Consider the following 21,877-nt stretch of genomic DNA (forward strand, 5'->3'; position numbering starts at 1 on the left):
TGAAAGGGGTCAGAGGAACTCCTTGTGAAATCAAACTAACTTAATTCTGCCCAGTGCTGCCCTAGCCTAGCTGAGGGTGCTATGGTAAGTCCCCAGTTCAGGAGTCAATGAGTGTTTTTAGAACCTGTGAACTGAGTTTATGGGATGGTGGCCAGGGGAGAGAGCAGGTGCATTATTGTTACAGCTTGTTTCAGAGCTGGGGTCCTCAAACTTTTTTCCATTGTGTGGACTCAGAGGGACACTCCCATCCCACCAGGGCATCTCCTCCACTGTGGCTTCAGTATCCTCTATTCCTTGTTGGTTGACTCCCTCTATCCCCATACATCTATCCAGGGATTCATCTCCATCTGCTTAAGTGATCCACCAGCTACACAAGGACCCAGTACTGTGCACACCTAGGGAACCACCCCTATTGTCATAGCAGTGAACACTTGGTGGGGAATTTTACTTGGAGAGATGGGGTTCCCCTGACCCTCCGCATCCCTTGGAATCCCCAGTCCTCCCTCCACTCCAAGTTCTGAGTTGCTGGATGCATGATCCCTGGGCTGCCAAGGGGGGAGGGTGTGGGGAGGGAGGCGAGCGCAGAGATTTTTGACACGCTCCCTAACCATTCTGCTGAGAGTCATCAATTATGCAAGGGAACTGCACGCTGCACGGGGGGGAAGGCAGGGGAGGCAGCGCGCTAAGATGGCGACAACCGCAGTTTCTCCTGCAGCTTTCCCACCTCTGCAGTCCAGCAACGCCTTGCGGGAGTCACGCTAGTGCAGCCCCCACAGTAAGTTGCAGCCCCAGGCCGGGACCCCCGCGAGGCGCGCAGGGTCTCGCAAACCCCTGCCCCCATTTGCTCTTTTTGCCACCCCCTCTCTTCCCCCCTCCAGGTGGGGGTTTTGCCGCAGAGCGATTTTCCAGCACCGGCAGCTCCTTGCTTGCATTTGGGCCAGTTTCTCTCCCGCCTACCGAGCTGGGGCGCCAGGGTGTCCCCCCTCCCCAAATCTGTCCCAGCAGCACCATCCCCTCGGCTGCGTTGGGGAGCACAGGTCCGCTTGCCAGCTGCCCGTGTGGGTCTTTCCCCTTCCCCCAGGTGGGGGGTCGTTTCCCTGCGCTGCACCCCTCTTAATCCGCACTGGGGGTCTGGGGCTTCTGGCCAGCTGTTGTGTGTTCCCAGCCTCCATCCCCTTGTCCCAGCAGCCTGGGATCCTAGCCGGCACTGGGGCGCCTGGGGCTGCGGCTTAGCGCCTTTCCCTTCCCCAGCTGCGGGAAGCCGGGCCTCCTTTCCCCAGTCGCAGCTCGGCTCCCCCGTCTGCAGTGGGGCAGGGCGGGGGCTGCCGGTCAGCCCCTGGGCCAGGGTACTTCTCCTGTAGCTGCGACAGCCCCCGCCCCACCAGCCGGGGACCTGGTGCATTCCCCCACCCAGTCCGCCCACCCTCAATCCTACCAGCGGCCTGGGCTCCATCTAGGCCCCTTCTCCATGCCAGTCCCCCTAATCTGGGGAGCCTGCCCATAGCCCAGTGGACTCCCCACTCATTCTCGGTTCTTTCCAGCCCCTCTAGCTGTGGAGCTGGTCCCTTCTGCACTCCCCTTCAACTCTTAGCAGCCGGAGGCCCCCCCGCCCACATTCCAGCCGGGGGCGAAGGGGGAGAGACGCGAGAGGTCGTCTGGAGGTTTTAACCTGATACAGGGCTTGGTACCCCAGTTTTTGCCTTTGAGCCCCCTATGTCACTAAGGTTTTTGGGAGGGGGATGCAGGGTTTTTAAGTGGAATGGGTTTGTTGTGTGCATGTTTGCAAGTCTTAAAGACAGGGTGTCAGTCCCGTCCCCCCCTTCCTGGTGCACATTACACCCAGCTGATGTGGGGGTGGGGAAGCTGGAAGGTGCACCCCACAGTGAGAGCTGATGATGACCGGAGGTAAAGTCTGAAATGGGGGGGGGGCACTTTGCAACACTTCTCTCAAGCGGCTAACTCCAGGAATTTTGGGAAGAGACTGCGGGCGTGGTAGGTTTATACGCTGCTTCCCCTCCATATGCTCTGTGTGTGCTGCAAATACCCGGCATGACATTGCTTAGGAGTAGTTTTCCGGTGGGATCGTTGTTTGGGGGGGGGGGTGCGGAGCATATTTCCATTGCACGTTGACTCCTAACCTGGTCCTTGTAACGTTGCAGCCGGGGACGCGAGACCCCTACGCCCTGCCCTTTACACTGGGAAAAGGATTTGGTTGGGGAGAGGAGGAGCAGGACTATCCTTTGGGGGAAAGCAGAGAAAATATTAAAAGTTTTCTGTGTATTCCCCACACCCCCTTTAAGATTTGATCATCCGTATATAAATAGTGTGTGTATATTGGAGTGGGGGAAGACGGTGTACCATGGTGATGTGTAAAAAGAAAAGGAGGACTTGTGGCACCTTAGAGACTAACCAATTTATTTGAGCATGAGCTTTCGTGAGCTACAGCCGTGCTATGGGATCGAAGCTCTTGTAAAAACAAATCAAGGTACAGGGCTTGTCTAACCTGGGATGTGTGCAATGCTAAGCAACAAATAATAATTATAGCCTTATTTTATTTACTTTCTTGGTGACTGTTTTTAGGGGTTTGATTTCCCCTTTGTTAGTGACTGGTTATATATGTATAAAGTATCTTTAAAGCTTATTTACCTTCCTTCTTGACCCATCTGCTGGGTTTCTGTTGTACTGGGACAGGGGGTGGTCCCTTATGCTTTTTGGGTTTGTTGTGGGCTTCAGGTGTGTGGTGCTGAAATGGACAGTTCCCTGGAAACAGAAACGGGCTAGTGAATCTCTTCATCTTTCCAGCTGCATTGCTCCCTACAGTGTGTTTGTGTAAGCTGGGGTCATACCCGGGCCCAGTTATTGATCACTAATTCATACCATTTTGGGTTTTTCTCCTTTTCTGAGGCTAGTGGAAGCTGCTCACAGTGACATTATGCTACCAGAAATTCTTATCTAGAATGTAAGAACGGCCATACTGGATCTGGGTCAGACTAACAATCCATCTAGCCCAGTGTCCTGTCTTCTGACAGTGGCCAGGGCCAGATGCTTAAGTGAGAGTGAACAGAACAGGGCAACGATGGAGTGATCCATTCCTGTCTTCTACCGCCAGCTTCTGTCAGTCAGAGATTTAGGGTCTCCCTGAGCATGGGTTGTGTCCCTGTCTATTTTGGTTAATAGCCATTGATGGACCTTTCCTCCTTGAACTTATCTACTAATTTTTTGAACCCAGTTATATCTGTGGCCTCATTATACCCCCTGTCAATGAGTGCATTGCGTGAAGAAGTTTTATGTTTGTTTTAAATCTGCTGGCTATTAATTTCATTGGGTAATCCCTGTTTCATGTGTTATGTGAAGAGGTAAATAACACTTCCTTATTCACTTTCTCCACACTATTCATGATTTTATAGACCTATATCATATCTGCCCTTAATCGTTTCTTTTTTTTTAAGATGAACAGTCCCAGTCTTTTTAATCTCCCCTCAGGTGGAAGTTGCTCCATTCCCCTAATCATTTTTGTTGCCCTTCTTTGTACTTTTCCCAATTCTAATATATATATTTTTGAGGTGGGGCAACCAGAACTGCACACAGTATTCAAGATATGGGCATACAATGGCTTTATGTAGTGGCATCATATTTTCTGCCTAATTATCGATCCCTTTTCTAGTGGTTTCTAACATTTTGTTAACTTTTTTGACTGCTGCTGCACATTGAGCAGATATTTTCTGAGAACTATCCATAATGACTCCAAGCTCTCTTTCTTGAGCGGTAACAGCTATTCAGAACCCATCATTTAATATGTATAGCTGGAATTATGTTTTCCAATGTGCATTACTTTGCATTTATCAACAAGGAATTTCATTTGCTATTTTGTTGCCCAGTCATCCAGTTTTGTGAGATCCCTTTGTAACTTGTTGCAGTCAGCTTTGGACTTACCTATCTTGAGTAATTTTGAATCCTCTGCAAACTTTGCCACCTCACTGTGTACCCCTTTTCCTAGATCTTTTATGCATATGTTGAACAGAATTGATTCCAGTACAGATCTTTGGGCGACCCCATTATGTACCTCTTTCCACTGTGAAAACTGGCCATTTACTCCTAACCCTTTGTTTCTTGTCTTTTAATAAATTACTAATCCATGAGAAGACCTTCCTTCTTATCTCATGAATGCCTACTTTGCTTGAGAGCCTTTGTTGAGAGGCTTTATCAAAGGCTTTCTGAAAGTCCAAGTACATTATATCCACTGGTTCACCCTTGTCCACATGTTTGACACCCTAAAAGAATTCTAATAGACTAGTGAGATGCAATTTCCCTTTTCAAAAGACGCGTTGAGTCTTCCCCAACATATTGTGTTCATGTGTCTGATCCTTCTGTTCTTTACTATAGTTTCTACCAGTTTGCCTGGTACTGAAGTTAGGCTTACTGACCTGTAATTGCCAGGTCAGTAATCGCCTCTGGAGCCATTTAAAAAAAATAGGCATTACATTAGGTATCCTCTAGTTAACTGGTACAGAGGATGATTTAAGCATTAGGTGACATCCCACAGTTAGTAGTTCTGCAATCTCATATTTAAGTTCTTTCAGAACTCTTTGGTGAATACCATCTGGTCCTGGTGACTTATTACTGTTTAATGTATCATTTTGTTCCAAAACCTCCTCTCCTGACATCTCAATCTGCAACAATTCCTCAGATTTGTCACCTAAAAAGAATGGCTCAAGTGTGGGAATCTTCCGCCCATCCTCTGCAGTGAAGACCAATACAAAGAAGTTGTTTAACTTCTCTGCAATGACCTTGCCTTCCTTGAATGCTCCTTTAGCACCTTGATCGTCCATTGGCCGCGCTGATTGTTTGGCAGGGTTCCTGCTTCTGATATACTAAAAAACAAAATTGCTGTTAGTTTTTGCATCTTTTGCTAGTTGCTCTTCAAATTCTTTTTTGGCCTGTCTAATTATACTTTTACACTTGACTTGCTAGAATTTGTTCCTTTCTAGTGTACTGAGTAGTAGAAAGCTGCTTAAAATGATCTTAATGCTTCTCTGAGATATAATTTCAATACTGTTGACTTACAGCTCTGGGGTTGCTAATGTAATAAACAGCATGACAATATTTATACAGGTCTTTAGAAGATCATATTATGTGTAGCTGCGATAAGTAAAATGCCAGGCATCTCAGACGAACCTTGGATATCAATAATTTCAGTCAAACATCCTTCAGGGTGTTCAGATAGGATTGTTAATTATAATTATAAGATTTGTACGCTTGATCTTTGTTTATAGGTTGCAACACCTGTAGTCTGGTTAGTATTCAGTGAAAGCAGTGTTTCCCAAACTTGGGACGCCACTTGTTCAGGGAAAGCCCCTGGCGGGCCCGGCCGGTTTGTTTATCTGCTGCGTCCGCAGGTTCAGCCGATTGCAGCTCCCACTGACCGCGGTTTGCTGTGCCCAGCCAATGGGGACTGTGGGAAGCAGCGCAGGCCGAGGGACGTACTGGCCGCCACTTCCCGTAGCCCCCATTGGCCGGGCACAGCGAACCGTGGCCAGTGGAAGCTGCGATTGGCCGAATCTGCGGACACAGCAGGTAAACAAACCGGCCCGGCCTGCCACGGGCTTTCCCTGAACAAGCGGCGTCCCAAGTTTGGGAAACACTGAGTGAAAGAACTAGTTCCATCACAAGTAACTTTTACCTGTTGTCTAAATTTCTATCTGTGGACGATAACCAGATCATGATACAGATGTTGTAATTTTCCTACAGTATTGATCCAGTGTGGTGCAGGGGTAACCATGTGGGGACTTCCCAACAAAGAAACCTATGCCTGATAAACAGTAGCAGGAAGAGTGATTGGGTGTGTTTAGAAATTAGAAACATGCATCCTCATTTCATTCTCAGTTAAAATTTTTAAAAAAATCAAGTAAAAAAGTAGCGTCTGATGAGAGAGAGAGAAAGTCATGAATAGTTCAAAATTCTGAAAACATAAAATCCCTCCTCCATATTCTTAGTTGCTTTGTTTAAAATTGAGTTGTTTGACTTACGTGCTTTTTAAATATGAGCTGATGTGACTCTTCTCTGAATATAAACTGATGCTTACTATTCTTCAGTGGCTTAAGATGTAATCATCACTGAAGGTTGTATGTAAATCCTAGGGCATACATTACCCATGCTGGCATGTGACTCCCATTCATTATTGATTACCTTTCTGCTGAGGAGGTTGCAATGGTCATTGAAATAAGCAAATACACTAGAATCAATGAACCTATTGATTTGTTCAAAGAAATTATCTAGGTTAAAGAATACAAGGTGAAATCAAAACAGAAGCATTTAAAAATGAAAGTCAGGTTCTTTGCAGGTGAGAATTCACATGCAGATGGTTACAGAAAACATACAGTGGACTAGCCTGGATGGCTCAGGTGATTGGTATTAGAAACATAAGAACGGCCATACTTGGTCAGACCAAAGGTCAATCTAGCCCAGTATCCTGTCTTCCAACTGTAGCCAATGCCAGGTGCCCCAGTGGGAATGAACAGAGCAGGTAATCATGGAGTGATCCATCCCCTGTCATCCATTCCCAGCTTCTGGCAAACAGAGGCTAGGGACACCATTCCTGCCTATCCTGGCTAATAGCCATTGATGGACCTATCCTCCATGAATATCTTTTTTGAACCCTGTTATAGTCTTGGCCTTCACAACATCCTCTGGCAACGAGTTCCACAGGTTGACTCTGTGTTGTGTGAAGAAATACTTCCTTTTCTTTTTTTAAAACTGCTGCCTATTAATTTCATTTGGTGACCCCTAATTCTTGTGTTATGAGAAGGAGTAAATACCACTTCCTTATTTATGTTCTCCACACCCCAGTCATGATTTTATAGACCTCTATCATATCTCCCCTTAGTTGTCTTTTTTCCAAGATGAAAAGTTCCAGTCATATAGAAGCTGTTCCATATCCCTAATAATTTTTGTTTCCCTTTTGTTTCCCTTTTCCAATTCCAATATTTTTTTTGAGTTGGGGCGACCACATATGCACACAGTATTTAAGATGTGGGCGTACCATAGATTTATATAGAGGCAATATGATATTTTCTGTCTTATTATCTATCCCTTTCTTAATGATTCCCAACATTCTGTTAGCTTTTTTGACTGCTGCTGCACATTGAGTGGATGTTTTCAGAGAACTATCCACAATGGCACCAAGATCTCGTTCTTGAGTGGTAACAGCTAATTTAGTCTCCATCATTTTATGTGTATAGTTGGAATTATGTTTTCCAATGTGCATTACTTTGCATTTATCAACATTGAATTTCATCTGCCATTTTGTTGCTCAGTCACCCAGTTTTGTGAGATCCTTTTGTAGCTCTTTGCAGTCTGCCTGGGACTTAACTCTCTTGAGTAGTTTTGTGTCATCTGCAAATGTTGCCACCTCACTGTTTACCCCTTTTACCAGCTCATTTATGAATATGTTGAATAGGGCTGGGCCCAGTACAGACCCCTGGGGGACACGAGTATTTACTCTTTCCATTCTGAAAACTGACCATTTATTCCTACCCCATATTTTAACCAGTTACCAATCCATGAGAGGACCATCCCTCTTATCTCATAACAGCTTACTTTGCTTAAGAGCCTTTGATGAAGGCTTTCTGAAAATACACTATATCCACTGGATCCCCCTTGTCCACGTGCTTGTTGACCCCCTCAAAGAATTCTAGTAGATTGGTGAGGCATGATTTCCCTTTACAAAAACCATGTTGACTCTTCCCCAACCAATTATGTTCATCTATGTGTCTGACAATTCTGTTCTTTACTTTAGTTTCAACCAGTTTGCCCAGTACTGAAGTCAGGCTTACAGGTTTCTGTAAATGCTGGGATCACTTCTGGAGCCCTTTTTAAAAATTGGCATCACATTTAGCTATCCTCCAGTCACTTGGTACAGAAGCTGATTTACATGATAGGTTACAAGCCACAGTTAGTAGTTCTGCAGTTTCACATTTGAGTTCCTTCAGAACTCTTGGGTGAATACCATCAGGTCCTGGTGACTTATTACTGTTTAATTTATCAATTTGTTCCAAAACCACCTCTAATGACACCTCAATCTGGGACAGTTCCTCAGATGTGTCACCTAAAACTAATGGTTTAGGTCTGGGAATCTCCCTCACATCCTCATCCTTGGAGACCAATGCAAAGAATTCATTTAGTTTCTCCGTAATAGCCTTATCATCCTTGTCAGCTCCTTTAGCATCTCGATCGTCCAGTGGCCCCACTGATTGTTTAGCGGCTTCCTGCTTCTGATGTACTTAAATTTGTTTTTTGGTATTACTTTTTGAGTCTTTGGCTAGCTGTTCTTCAAATTGTTTTTTGGCCTTCCTACTTATATTTTTACACTTTGCTTGCCAGAGTTTATGCTCCTTTCTATTTTGCTTACTAGGATTTAACTTCCACTTTTTAAAGGATGCCTTCTTGCCTCTCACTGCTTCTTTTACTTTGTTGTTTAGCCATGGTGGCACTTTTTTGGTTCTCTTACTATGTTTTTTAATTTGGGGGTATACATTTAAGTTGAGCCTCTATTATAGTGTCTTTAAAAAGTCTCCATGCAGCTTGCAGGGATTTCACTTTTGGCACTGTATCTTATAATTTCTGTTTAACTAACATCCTCATTTTTGTGAAACCATAGCCTATAACCCGTAGGCTACTGGTTTGAATGCAGCCTGGTACAGAGTTGATTGAAAACTTTTCCAATCTGATTGCTGCTTGGCCTGTCGGAATCAACTTGTGATCACAGTTCAGTCCCAAGTGAGAAAACCTCCAGGAAAATTGGCACCAACTGTGTCCCCTTTTGGAAATCTCAGAAGAGAGGGCATCAGGACTAACTTCCCCTTCCATGCCTAAATGTGTTTCTTGCTGCACAGGGTTGAGGTGCTTGGCAAAGCTGCATGGGGTAGTCTGAGCTACCACTGCTCGTGACTCTTTTTCTTTGGAGAAATAGAACATAAGTCTCCTCATTTCAGTGGGAGGTACTTGTATCCTGCTGTGGGGAGGGTTGGGACGCCTGTGCCATCAACCTGGTACCTTTAAAAAGCATGAAGTTAGCAATTTTAAAAAAGCTAAACAAGGAAGAATTGTGCCTTCATTCTAAGACAATTGCTGACCATTTTGTGGAGAGGTTAAAAGACAGTTTGGCCAGTTTTTTCAAAAGTTCTTAGCTGCCAGCAGCTCCGCGTTGAGAACAACAGAAAATCCCCCATTTCACAAACACACCCCCACCATTGAGAACAATGGTGACTGTTAGGAGCTGATATTGATTGAAAATATGGCCATTTATTTTAGTGCCTAAATGGGAACTGTTGGGTTCTGAGCTCTTTTGAAATCTGCTCTTTCCCAATAGACACAATTAAAGTCTCAAGGCAAAATATATCCCCAAAAGAGTTTGTGTGATTAAACTGCCTCATTTTTGTAATTTGCTGGCTGTGATACTTTGGGATTAGCACACTGAAGAGTAGCATGATAAATCAGATGCACAGTGGAGTTTGCTGAAGAGAGGTGCAGATAGCAGTCATCATGTTTAGATATTCCATCTTACTTTACTTACTGCATGCTGAGTATTTTTTAGAATGGAAGCTGTAGAGAAGTTCTGTACAATTTAAAATAATTTATCATTATTTATGAATAAACATTTATAGTTAATTAGTGCCCAAAAGCCTCAGTTAGTGGTTGGGCCCTGTTCTATGTAAACACAGATAAGAGACAGCCTCTGCTCTGGACATGATGGACATAGCGTGATTGGTTTATTGCTTAGGAATCTGTGGAGCAAAATGCTTCCTTGACAATTCTCCATTTCTGCATCTTCTGACAATAACTATTTCAGTGTTTGATCATGTGAGGATCTTCACAAACTGAGAACTGAAAGGCTCAGCTCCATGTTTCTCCTACTGCTTTTGTGTTAGCTGTGGTGTGCTACCAGACAGGCCTCTGTAGTGTGGAAGCTTATTACAGCAACCGAAGGAGTAAATCCACCTCTCTGAGAAGCGGTAGCTCGGTCAACAGAAGTGTACGCTGGGGCTTAGGTCAGTTTAACTACCTCACACAGAGTGTGAAATTTTTCACAGGCCTTGGTATCTATAAGTATCTCTGTATAAATTAACCTGATTTCATAAGTACTGGGCACCTGGAGTTCCCCTCATCTTTAGCTCTGCATTTCTGCAAGTGCGTGTGCGCATGTCGTGTGTGTGTGTGTTGGATCATGACTTTGAGTTTTGCTAGTGTTGTGGCATGAAAAGAGCTTAATTTAGGCTGCTATAGACCTCTTTCAATATCTGTTTATAATTTTAAAAGCCTTCCATTAGATCTCTCATAAAGTATAAGTTGTTAAGGCATTTGAAATCAAACCTGAATTTCTTTTATTGAAGTTTACCCACAGTTCGTTTATACCTGTCAATTCGACTATCATTCTATATAAATTTTAAGGCAGGATAAAACTTTAAATAAAATAAACTTTAAATGTGGCACCTTAGAGACTAACAAATCTATTTGGGCATAAGCTGTCGTGGGATATAACCCACTTCATCAGATGCATCCTGCTTATTGTATTTTCCACTCCATGCATCTGATGAAGTGGGTTATATCCCACGAAAGCTTATGCCTAAATAAATTTGTTAGTCTCTAAGGTGCCACAAAGACTCCTTGTTGTTTCTACAAATTCAGTCCTTCAGGATGGTGGTTTCCTATAGTAAAATAACTCCTCTAGCTAGTTGAGGCAATTCTGGCAACGTTTGGTTTTTTTTTTTTTTTTTGGCCAAAGAGAAGGTGGCTTTGACATGGGACCTTGAGGGAAGATGTTTGGAAAACAAGAAAGAAGAACATTTTAAAAATAAAACATATCACAAACAGTTTAAAATGAAAAATTGTGGCCAGCTCCAGAGATGCTAATTTACACTGACCGAGGATCTGGCTCAGATGTAGGCTAAACTATTCAGATGTGGAGGCCTCGTGTTAGTCTCCTAAAATGCATAATTAGGTACCTAAAATAAGTGTCTTGATTTTTTCAGAGATGTTGAGTACCCACTACTCCTGTGGAAACCTAATAGGGCATGTCAGTGCTTAGCACCTTTAAAAATCAGGTCACTTATTTGGTAGCCTAAATATGGATTTTAGGAGCCTAACTTAACAGCCAACAGTTGTGAATGTGGGGGCCTGTTCTTCAGTGGATCCCTGGATCCTGTAATCCTTGATGGCTTAAATGAGAATTGAGTGTTTACTATTTGTATTATTGTAGCACTGAGGAGCCTAGTTATGGACCACAGTCCCATTGTGCTAGGTATTGTACAAACATAACCAAAAAGACAGTCCCTGCCCCAGAGAGCTGACAATCTGAGTAAAGTGAGTGGTGTGTGGGCACTGTGCTGGCTCTCCCCCTCGGAGTAACTTTCACCTGAAGTGAGCATGGTTCTATCCAACTGAGTAAGCTCTGACTATGAACAGAGGAAGGGATGAAAATGGTGGTATCATAACGGCTAGCGCTGCTCAGCCAATTTAAACCCAACGCATCATTAGCCTGCATGGCTCATGCGCAGAATGTATGGGAACGATGAGGATCTGGCAACCACTAAGTATCTGGCATAATAACAGAGGATTGGAAGGCGGCTCATTCTCCCCTTCCACTTCTGTTTGTTGCATATAGGGCCTTTGTTGCAATAGTAGTGAGCACCTCATGTTCTTTAATGTGTGTATTCTCACAGTGCTTCTCGTAAAGTTGGGTGGTGCTGTTGCCCTCACTGTACAAGGAATGAGGCACAGAGAGGCTAAGTGACTTCCCAAAGTCACATAGAATCGGCAGAGCACGGAATTGCACCTGGGTCTTCTGAGTCCCAAGTCAGTGTCCTAACCACTGGACATCCTTCCTCTATCAGCCTTTAAAAAAGGAGAATGTGAACCACAAAACTTTAATTTTGTCCACTTCCTGGACACTACAGTGCTAATAAGCGATGGTCACATCAACACCACCCTATACCGGAAACCTACTGACTGCTATACTTACCTACATGCCTCCAGCTTTCATCCAGACCACACCACACAATCCATTGTCTACAGCCAACCTGTACGATACAACCACGTTTGCTCCAATCCCTCAGACAGAGACAAACACCTACAAGATCTCTATCAAGCGTTCTTACAACTACAATACCCACCTGCTGAAGTGAAGAAACAGATTGACAGAGCCAGAAGAGTACCCAGAAGTTACCTACTACAGGACAGGCCCAACAAAGAAAGTAACAGAACACAGCTAGCCGTCACCTTCAGCCCCAACTAAAACCTCTGCAGCGCATCATCAAGGATCTACAACCTATCATGAAGGACGATCCCTCACTCTCACAGATCTTGGGAGACAGGCCAGTCCTTGCTTACAGACAGCCTCCCAACCTGAAGGAAATACTCACCAGCAACCACACAACAGAACCACTAACCCAGGAACCTTTCCTTGCAACAAAGCCCGTTGCCAACTGTGTCCACATATCTATTCAGGGGACACCATCATAGGGCCTGATCACATCGGCCACACTATCAGAAGCTCGTTCACCTGCACATCTACCAATGTGATATATGCCACCATGTGCCAGCAATGTCCCTCTGCCATGTACATTGGCCAAATCAGACAGTCTCTACGTAAAAGCATAATTGGACACAAATCAGACATCAAGAATTATAACATTCAAAAGCCAGTCAGAGAACACTTGAATCTCCTTGGTTATTTGATTACACACCTACAAGTCGCAATATTACAACAAAAAAACTTCAAAAACAGACTCCAACAAGAGACTGCTGAATTGGAATTAATTTGCAAACTGGACACCATTAAATTAGGCTTGAATAAAGACTGGGAGTGGATGGGTCACTACACAAAGTAAAACTATTTCCCCATGCTTATTTAACCCCCCCCCCTTACTCTCACCTTCTTGTCAACTGTTGGAAATGGGCCATCCTGATTATCACTACAAAAGGTTTTTTTCTCCTGCTGATAATAGCTCACCTTAATTGATCACACTCATTATAGTGTGTATGGCAACACCCATTTTTACATGTTCTCTGGTGTGTGTGTGTATCTATATCTTCCTACTGTATTTTCCACTGCAGACATCCGATGAAGTGGGTTTTAGCCCACGAAAGCTTATGCTCAAATACATTTGTTAGTCTCTAAGGTGCCACAAGTCCTCCTCGTTCTTAAAACTTTAGTGCTTCATCTGAATTAATCTCCAGGTTCCCACATGGGATTGGGGATAATTGAAAGGCAGTTCTGACTATTGGCTAGTTCAGGAGACAGGAGTCCAGAAGTCTGGGTTCTGCTGTTCTCAGCTCTGTTGACGCTGGGCAAGGCACATTGCTGCCAATGTGTATCTTTTTAAAATTGACTGATTAGTTTCCTACATGTTCACATCTCTGATAGAGCCCCCTTTAAATAGCAGCCCCAGAATTTTTTAAAGTTCCTCTTTTTAAAAATATAGGGGTTTTTCTGCTCTTTTTCTGATAGCTAGGCGGTGTCTGTGCAGGAGTTACACTGCTCCTCCTCTCCCCTTCTACTGTGTGCCTGCTTTTGCCTACTGCTTGTTCAGTTTCAGCTTTGCTGCGGCATCCTCTTGAAAGCCCTGGGCAGAGCCTGCAGCTCGGCTCCCCACAGAGCACATTGCAGAGGAGTCAGGTCATCATGCTCCTGCATGAGACAGGGAGTGCAATTGACCATCAACAGAACATTGATTGCTGTTTGTACTTTAGATAAGCTATTACCAGCAGGAGAGTGGGGTTTGGGGGGGGTGGGGAGAAAACCTGGATTTGTGCTGGAAATGGCCCATCTTGATTATCATACACGTTGTAAGGAGAGTGATCACTTTAGATAAGCTATTGCCAGCAGGAGAGTGGGGTGGGGGGAGAGAAAACCTTTTGTAGTGGTAAACACCCATTTTTTCATGGTCTGTGTGTATAAAAACATCTTCTGTACTTTCCACAATATGCATCCAATGAAGTGAGCTGTAGCTCACGAAAGCTTATGCTCAAATAAATTGGTTAGTCTCTAAGGTGCCACAAGTACTCCTTTTTTTTTTATGAATACAGACTAACACGGCTGTTACTCTGAAACCTGTTTGTACAGTGAAACTACAAAGTGCTGTCAGATACACAACATGAACTGGCTTGGGGGGAAAAACAGAAAAATATTTTACTTCTCATTAATCTCCTTCCATTACAGTAATCTTGGAAGATATTTGTAACAACTGTGGGTATACATTTTCAGAGGGAAATGTGGTTTTCACGTTGCTGGTGTCTCTGGATCAATATTATTATATCTTTGTATTTGATCGCACCTAGAAGCCCCAGCTGAGATCAGAGCACTGCGCAGTCCCTGCCCCCTATGAGTTTACATTCTAAACAGGCGAGACAGACACAGTGGGATAGGAGAGGAAACAGAGGCAGTAGGAAGTGAAGCAGTTAACCCAAGGTTACGTAGCAGGTCAGTAGCAGAGCTAGGAATACAGTCCAGATCTCTGGACTCCCAGTTTAGTGCCCTAAACACCAGACCACATTGTTCTGCTTGGATTCTTGACCCAGCTGGGGGTGTCATGTAAACAGAACTGAGAATGGGTTGTAATGGGAAGAAGCCGATACTGGAAACTCTGTGGTGGGGCTGAGACTCTTCAGCATGTTGATTACTGACTTGAAACAAGGCCACGTCTGTTGAGTATCAACATTTGCTGAAGCCACCTGGATGTACCGTTAAAAGCTTAAGAGCAAAAGAACATCTTCAGAAAGCCGCAGACAAGCTAGGAGAGTGGCCCGCTGTTTGCAGTAGACAGGCTAAGGACCCCATTGTGCTAGCCTTTGTACATGTATATAATGGAAAGATGATTGCTGCCCAAAGTGACCCCCAGTCTGAGGTCTGTGAAGTGATTGGATTTGCACCTTTGAAGTTCATGCACTGCTAGATGAAGACCTGGATTGCCCTGGCAAGGTGCGGCACCTGGGGATTCAAAGTAGCAGCAGTATGGAGATGGAAGCGATTGGTTCAGTTTTGGCAAAGCAGGAGGAATGGGATTACAGGCTGAATTTAAAGAGGTGTTTATAAACAGGATGGGGGAAGTTATTCATCTTGTATTACTGTATCAGGACTCAGGAGCCTGCTCTGAAGCCCATTGGAAAGACTCCCAATACCTTCAGTGGGCTTTGGAGCAGGCTCACAGGTCGGTCCAGCCTGGTGCTCTGCTTAGTCTGTCTCGGACTAGGATAACCAAACTCACTGGGACTTCATTGTTGACTCAGCCTTTAAGAACATAAGAATGGCCATACTGGGTCAGACCAAAGGTCCATCCAGCCCAGTATCCTGTCTACCGACAGTGGCCAATGCCAGGTGCCCCAGAGGGAGTGAACCTAACAGGTAATGATCAAGTGATCTCTTTCATGCCATCCATCTCCATCCTCTGACAAACAGAGGCTAAGGACACCATTCTCTACCCATCCTGGCTAATAGCCATTAATGGACTTAACCTACATGAATTTATCCAGTTCTCTTTTAACCCCTGTTATAGTCCTAGCCTTCACAACCTCCTCAGGCAAGGAGTTCCACAGGTTGACTGTGCGCTGTGTAAAGAAGAACTTCCTTTTATTTGTTTTAAACCTGCTGCCCATTAATATTCATTTGGTGGCCCCTAGTTCTTTCATTCCTGAGAAGTAAATAAACTGAGATCTACACAAGTTACTATAAGAGAGATGGGACCTGGTGAGTAATATTCTGTCTTCCTTGTGCAAGCTTAAAAAATTGTATGACACATGACATAAAAGTAAGGGTTTGTCCAAAGTTCACCTTAGGCTCTTGGTCATGCAGTGTGCTGTGTGCCAGCTGACCACATGGCCACCCCTCTCACCTCATAGGTAGCTTCATTACCTTGGTAGAGTATGTATATATTATTTACTAGAGATGGAAAAAACATTTTAGGTCCCACAGAGGTTGTCTCCCTGACAGAAGAGTACTGTCCCCTTCAATTTACTCCTAGTATCTCGTCCAGTCTAATTTTAAAGGAGTAGGCCATAGGGTGTGGGTGTGTGCATACGCGTGTGTATACTGATACATAGATGCATGTGTCTGTATGAAGTTGTGAAATATATACAACTTCACTCAGGCGGACCCTACACAAACAACAGGGAGACACGTTGCGAATGACTGAATCTTGCAAATTAATAAATGAACAAATGCATTGAAACAAGGATACTGCCTCAAAATATGTTTTAATTTATTTTATTGACTTTAATAATTTATGATAGTGCTTCACAAGGCAGCCGTAAGTGGACTGTAGGGAGCACTTGTGAAAATAATGAACTTTTGGTAACTGAAGATTTCACCTGCAGTGCTCTTCTTTCTTGTTAAATCTTCGAGGGGGGAGTGTGTGATTGGTCAGACAAGGTGCAGGGCAATAGAGAAACAGGCCCAAGGGGAGGTGTTTTGTATGTTAAATGTGAAATCCTGGCTCCATTCAAGTCAATGGGAGTGAAGCCACGATTTAACCCCTGATGTTTGATTATTCTCAATAAGGAAAATTCAGACCATTCCCACTGATTCCACTGCACAGGCCACGTAGCAAAGGGCACTTTGCTAGAATTTGCAAGATATTAAATTCTTCATCCTCCAGCAGTAGAAACATTGATGCTTTCCCCTTTTCTACTACAAATTCCAGCCTCTGTTCTGGTTAATTTCTTTAGGCCCCAGCCAGAGCTTGTTGCTTTTAAAATAAGGCTTCTGGCTGAGTGTTCTTATAGGTTTTGTCTAGGTTGGAGAAACTTACCCGGCTATGTGCAGATTGGAAGGAGGTGTGCTTCAGCGGGACTAGATACATATTGGGTCTGAACTATTTTAGTTCCGGTCTGAGTGCAGATTAGTTGATTAGTTCAGCTAGTCCTGCGGCTGTCTTCCAAGTGGCTATTCAAAGTCTCCCAGAATACACTGCTTCTGCGCGTTGAACTGTGAAACTGTGGGATAGATACTTGTGGGCCATAGGAACTGCTGAACTGTATCAGACCAGTGGCCCATCTAGCCCAGTATCCTGTTTCTGACAATGGCCAACTTCAGAGGAAGGTGCAAGAAACCATGCAGTGGGCAGGTATGAGATAATCTGCCCCCAAACCTAGGGAAGCTCCTTTTCTAACCCCCATTAATTAAAGGTGGCTTGTTATTTGTATTATGGTAGCACTTAGGAGCCCCAGTCATGGATCAGGATCCCATTGTGCTAGGCCCTGTACAAATGCAGATCAAAAAGGTGGTTCCTGCCCCAAAGAGTGAAATCTGCCCTGAAGAAGTAGGGTTTACAGCCCTTCCAAAGCTCTTGATTTTGCTTTGTTAATAGGTCTGTTTTGTCTCTAAATGTGTTCATTATCTATATAAATGTTCAGTCCTTTTTTGAACTCTACTAAACTTGAGATGAGATTTTCAAATGCTATGAAGAGAGTTGGGGTACACCTACACAGGAGCTGGGAGGTGTAATTCCCACGTCAGGTAAACGTACACGTGCTAGCTCAGCATATGAGTGCAGTCCTGCCCAGCCCTCTGGGTACACATTTGGGCAGCTAGGCCTGAGCCACTGCCCGTGGTGCCACAGCCACGCTATTTTTCTGAGCTAGCTCAAGCTAAAGTAGTGTCTGTATGTCTACCTGACCTGGTGATTCCACCTCCAGCTGCTGTGAAGACCTAATTAAAAATCACCTTTCCATGGGGCTTGTGCTCCTAAACCACTTACTCACTCTTGAAAATCTTGACTGGCCTCTCAGATAGTTCAGGCCCATAAAGAATAAAATTGTGTAGGTGAGAGCTAGCCTGGATGCAGGGCAGCCCACAGGGATCATTAACACCATTCAGGATGGCTTCTGTGCTTAAATCCATGTAACCCAACTCACTCAACTATGAATAGTTCAGTTGTCTAGAGTAGACAAGGCCATTAGTTCTCTAAGTTAGGGGTGGGTGGGGGTGTGGGGAGGGGTGGAGATGTCTTGGTTCATCCAGTCCAACTTCCTCCATGCAGGATTGTCCCCTGGTTAAGAACTATTTTGTCACATCTGCAGCATGTTCCCACTGTCAATGGCCTGTTACCTCTCCCTGCACAATGGAGCCATAGTGGCTCTATGTACTTATATGTGGAGTGGGACATTCAAAAGGAAACTTTAGAATTGAAAAGTCCCCAAGCCACTCAAAAGTTGGGCCATTAATCCAAGATCCTGGCTGCGCTCTGCTCCACTAGAAGAGACTAGCTGTAGGGCGAGTCTAGGAAGGAGGGTATCCAACCAAAGATGAATGCTGCCTGCCTTGCCCACAAGCCAAGGATTCAGGCCAAACACTTTGCAGGTGTATCTATTTCTACCTGAATTTGCCCCAAGAAGGTTGAGGGACCTAGGGGATGGTAGAGCCAATAGTTATCTGTCAACCTGAGTCTGATTATAGGGAGTCCAGAGCTGTGTGCAATTGTGCACCTTATTTTTAAGTACAAATAGTGAATTTTTGCATTAAAATAGCCATTTATCAGATTAGCTGGTTAATTCCAGCTACCATTGGTGTAATTGTGTACACAAATCAGGCATGCATCTCTATATATTATTTTATTTTAATTTTTTTTTTTGGAAGAGGCCTGAGTTACCATGCTTTTTTAAAATCAGGCCTTGTATATTTATCTGCCACTCAAGTAGACTAGATCCTCTCTGCTGCTGTACAGTTTCATGGTATTCGGGGAAGTCAGTAATGAAGTGCATACAAATGTTATACTGTCGAGTACATTAGAGGAGCTTTTGTTTTTAAAAGATGAGAATGCTTGTGTGGTTCTATAAAGGAGGCTTGGAAAAGGCTAAAATATTGGGTTTGCACTTTTTTGCTTCTTTATGATATATAAAGAGGCTCTCTTTTTTAAAGGAGTCTTTTCTTATTTACCTGATAAATATCAGAAATGTCGAGTCCAGTTTGGTTGGAAGGCTACTTGGAGGTCTCTGATATGGACTATGAGATTTCTCAGTGCTCAGTTGAATGGATGTGGGTATTTGAATCTGTTTATAAAAATGCCTTTTTGTCCAGCATGTTTTTCATGCATTTGAGCTAAATAGCTGTTTACACAAAAAAGAAAAACCAGCAACCTTCTCCCTACCTCTCCCACCCCCAAGTTTTAAACAGTTGGAACAAAAATCATTGCTGCTTTCAGTTGCTTGGTGTCGCTGACGTTATCAACTTCCTGGTTCTCTAGTGTCCCAAAAAATCTTCTAGACAAAAAGGATAGACATGACTTTTAGAATTTACATTGTGTTTGAAAAATAAACAAACAAATAAAAACACACCTAAGTAACTTTTTCTTTTTTTAAATGGGGAAAGAAACTTTCTCAGACCCTCTATTTAAAGAAGCAAAAAAAGATCATAACCCCACTCCTCCTCTTCCCCACCTCCTTCACAGGAAATAACTGTTGAAATCAATGGAGCTATGATGATTTACCCTTGAAGATCTGGCCTATCTGGGAAGGGCTCAAATGCTAAGGTGATTGGGAAGCTACGTACCTATCTAGACACAGTATGACTAAAGAGCTGGAGGATGTACAGGGAGTGTACAAATACTTGCATGGTGTAGGGGAGGGGAATTGTGTAACATGTTGCAAAGAGGGTTGTCACTAAGCGTAATGGAGTGAAATTAAGAAAAGGAAAATGGTAGGTTGAATGTCCAGGAAAAATATCCCTGTTAATTAGATCTATTAGTCTGGAGGAAAATTCTTGGGAAACAATGGGAACACCACTGCTTGAAAGTAGTCTTGGACAAGTTGGTACCATGGGAACCAAACCTGTGCTGGCAGGAAGATAACTGGAAGACCTGATACTTTTGACTTTTATGATTTGATACAACTCTGTGCTGCTCTCCTCTGTCGGCTCCATTCCAGAGGACTCTCACAAATCTCTCTCTCTCTTTTTTTTTTTTTTAAAGATAGATGCCTGATTTTTCATCACCCTGCACCTTGTGCAGACACAGCAGTGCAAGGTGAGTGCAAAACAGTACCAAATTAAAGTGGTAGCATTTTATACCCAACTTGCACTGGTGCGGATGACTGCCTGAGGGGCAGGGCAATGGAGAGTCAGGCCCTGAGCACTGTTCCCTGTAAGCTGTGTGCATGTGCGTGCGCACACACAGATCCTAAACCCCATGCACACGGCGAAACACCGTGCGCACAAAAAATTTGCACAGAAGTACAAAAATTTGCACAGAAGAAATTTTTTGTGCACACGGCCGGTCAAAAATTAGAGGGAACATTGGCCCTGAGTGTGGTGGTCTCTGAAATAACATGAGGCAGAATATTTAATCTTCAGATTTTGGACCTGCAGCTGAAAACTGAGATGGGGTTGGGAGATACGTTCAATTAACTTCCTCATGGGGAGGTGGTTTTAGAGTCAAATGAGATCTCTGTTTACATATCCAGGTAGAGGAGGATGCAGTCAAAGGTGGGTTGGAGAGGCATGATGCAGCTGGTAATGCTCTGCCTTACTGAAATGCACTTAAACATCCTACTGCAGGGGATTTTGGACCTGCATAGGCTCATTTTACAAGGGATAACTCTCTATATTTGTAAGTTGCATTTAATTATGAAGATGCTTTTCATCAAAACCCATAGAAAGTCATGATCCTAGGCCAGATTGTAAGTGATGCATTATTTATTTGTGTTGTGATAGTGCTGAGGGGCCCCCACTGGGCTAGGTGCTGTACATATACATAACCACCTGCCCCAAATAGCTTGCATTTCAAGTATAATATGACAGATGAAGTGAATGCAACACACAGATGGTACCAACGACAAATCATGGTAACAATGAGATGAGCGCACTTCCCATGATAAGCTCCAGTTGCAGCAGACCACCTGCCAAGCTGTCCCAGGTATCTCAGTAGAGCTGCGTTGTGGGAGGATAGAGCAGTGGCTTTGCAGCACTGGCCGATTATTAGATTTGGACTGGGTAATGTGCATTCACTTTGCCCACTGTCCTTCTCTTAACAGTCGCCAGGAGGTGCAGGTCCAGCTACCATTGTAGGTAGGGGAACTTAAGGAGGCGGAATGGAATGACCCATGCTGGACACCTATCTCAGTGCCCCATCTCCTACAAAAAGCACAAGAGACATTTTAAGCATGAGTATCTAGCTGATGGCAAAGTATGTATCCTCTGCTGGGGAAGGGAATTATAGACTACAAGCAAGCCCAGTGGCAAAGATGGAAGGATCCAGGGAGTTTGTAATGAAATTGGTTTGGATTTAGGCCAGGCAGACAGTGCCTGAGAGGCCTTGCTATCTCATAGATATCAGTGGCCTGTGTGAAAATTGTGGGTGGCTGAGTTGTTGCCAAAATAGAAATGTTCCTAGCACAATCAAATCCCTTTGGGAGGAGGGGGTTAGGCAATGAGCAAGTCCTGTAGACCTTCCACTCTCTTTATCTCTAGTGGTGGTCCTTGCAGAACAGATGGGGAGATGCACTAATGTGGCAGCCTGGTAGAAGAGGGCACAGTTGCTACTTAGGCAGCACCTGTCCATCTTTCTGTCTGATCTTTTAGCGGCGTACTTTTCACTATACCATCTAAATGTACTTGGGTAAACAGGCTCCTGGGCTGATGGTCTGTATATATAAATAAATAAAGGAAGGCTTTGTGGTTAAAGTACTGAACTGAGGCTCAGGATATATGGGTTCTGTTCCCCAAATATATAAAGGAAACAGACCCCTACTTTCTATATATATAAAAGGGAAGAACATGTGCACAGAGCTGCTGGCCACACTATTTGTACTGCACTCGGGCAGAGCTAGTGTGAGTCTGTTTATTCACACTGAGAAACACCCCCCAGCTGCTGTGTAGATATACCTACCCTCTGTG

At 44.0% G+C, this 21,877-nt stretch overlaps 1 protein-coding gene across 1 annotated transcript in view; it reads left to right on the forward strand.

Moving 5' to 3' along the window:
• The first annotated feature begins 650 nt into the window (after positions 1–650).
• The window catches only part of SCN8A (sodium voltage-gated channel alpha subunit 8), a 117,235-nt gene continuing 96,008 nt past the window's right edge, over positions 651–21,877 (forward strand). The window contains exon 1 of the mRNA XM_073319060.2: positions 651–775. The gene's annotated coding sequence lies outside the window, so the exon portion shown is untranslated. The remainder of the gene's footprint in view (positions 776–21,877) is intronic.

The sequence above is a fragment of the Lepidochelys kempii genome, chromosome 20, assembly GCF_965140285.1.
Source record: "Lepidochelys kempii isolate rLepKem1 chromosome 20, rLepKem1.hap1, whole genome shotgun sequence".
Taxonomy (NCBI): Eukaryota; Metazoa; Chordata; order Testudines; family Cheloniidae; genus Lepidochelys; species Lepidochelys kempii.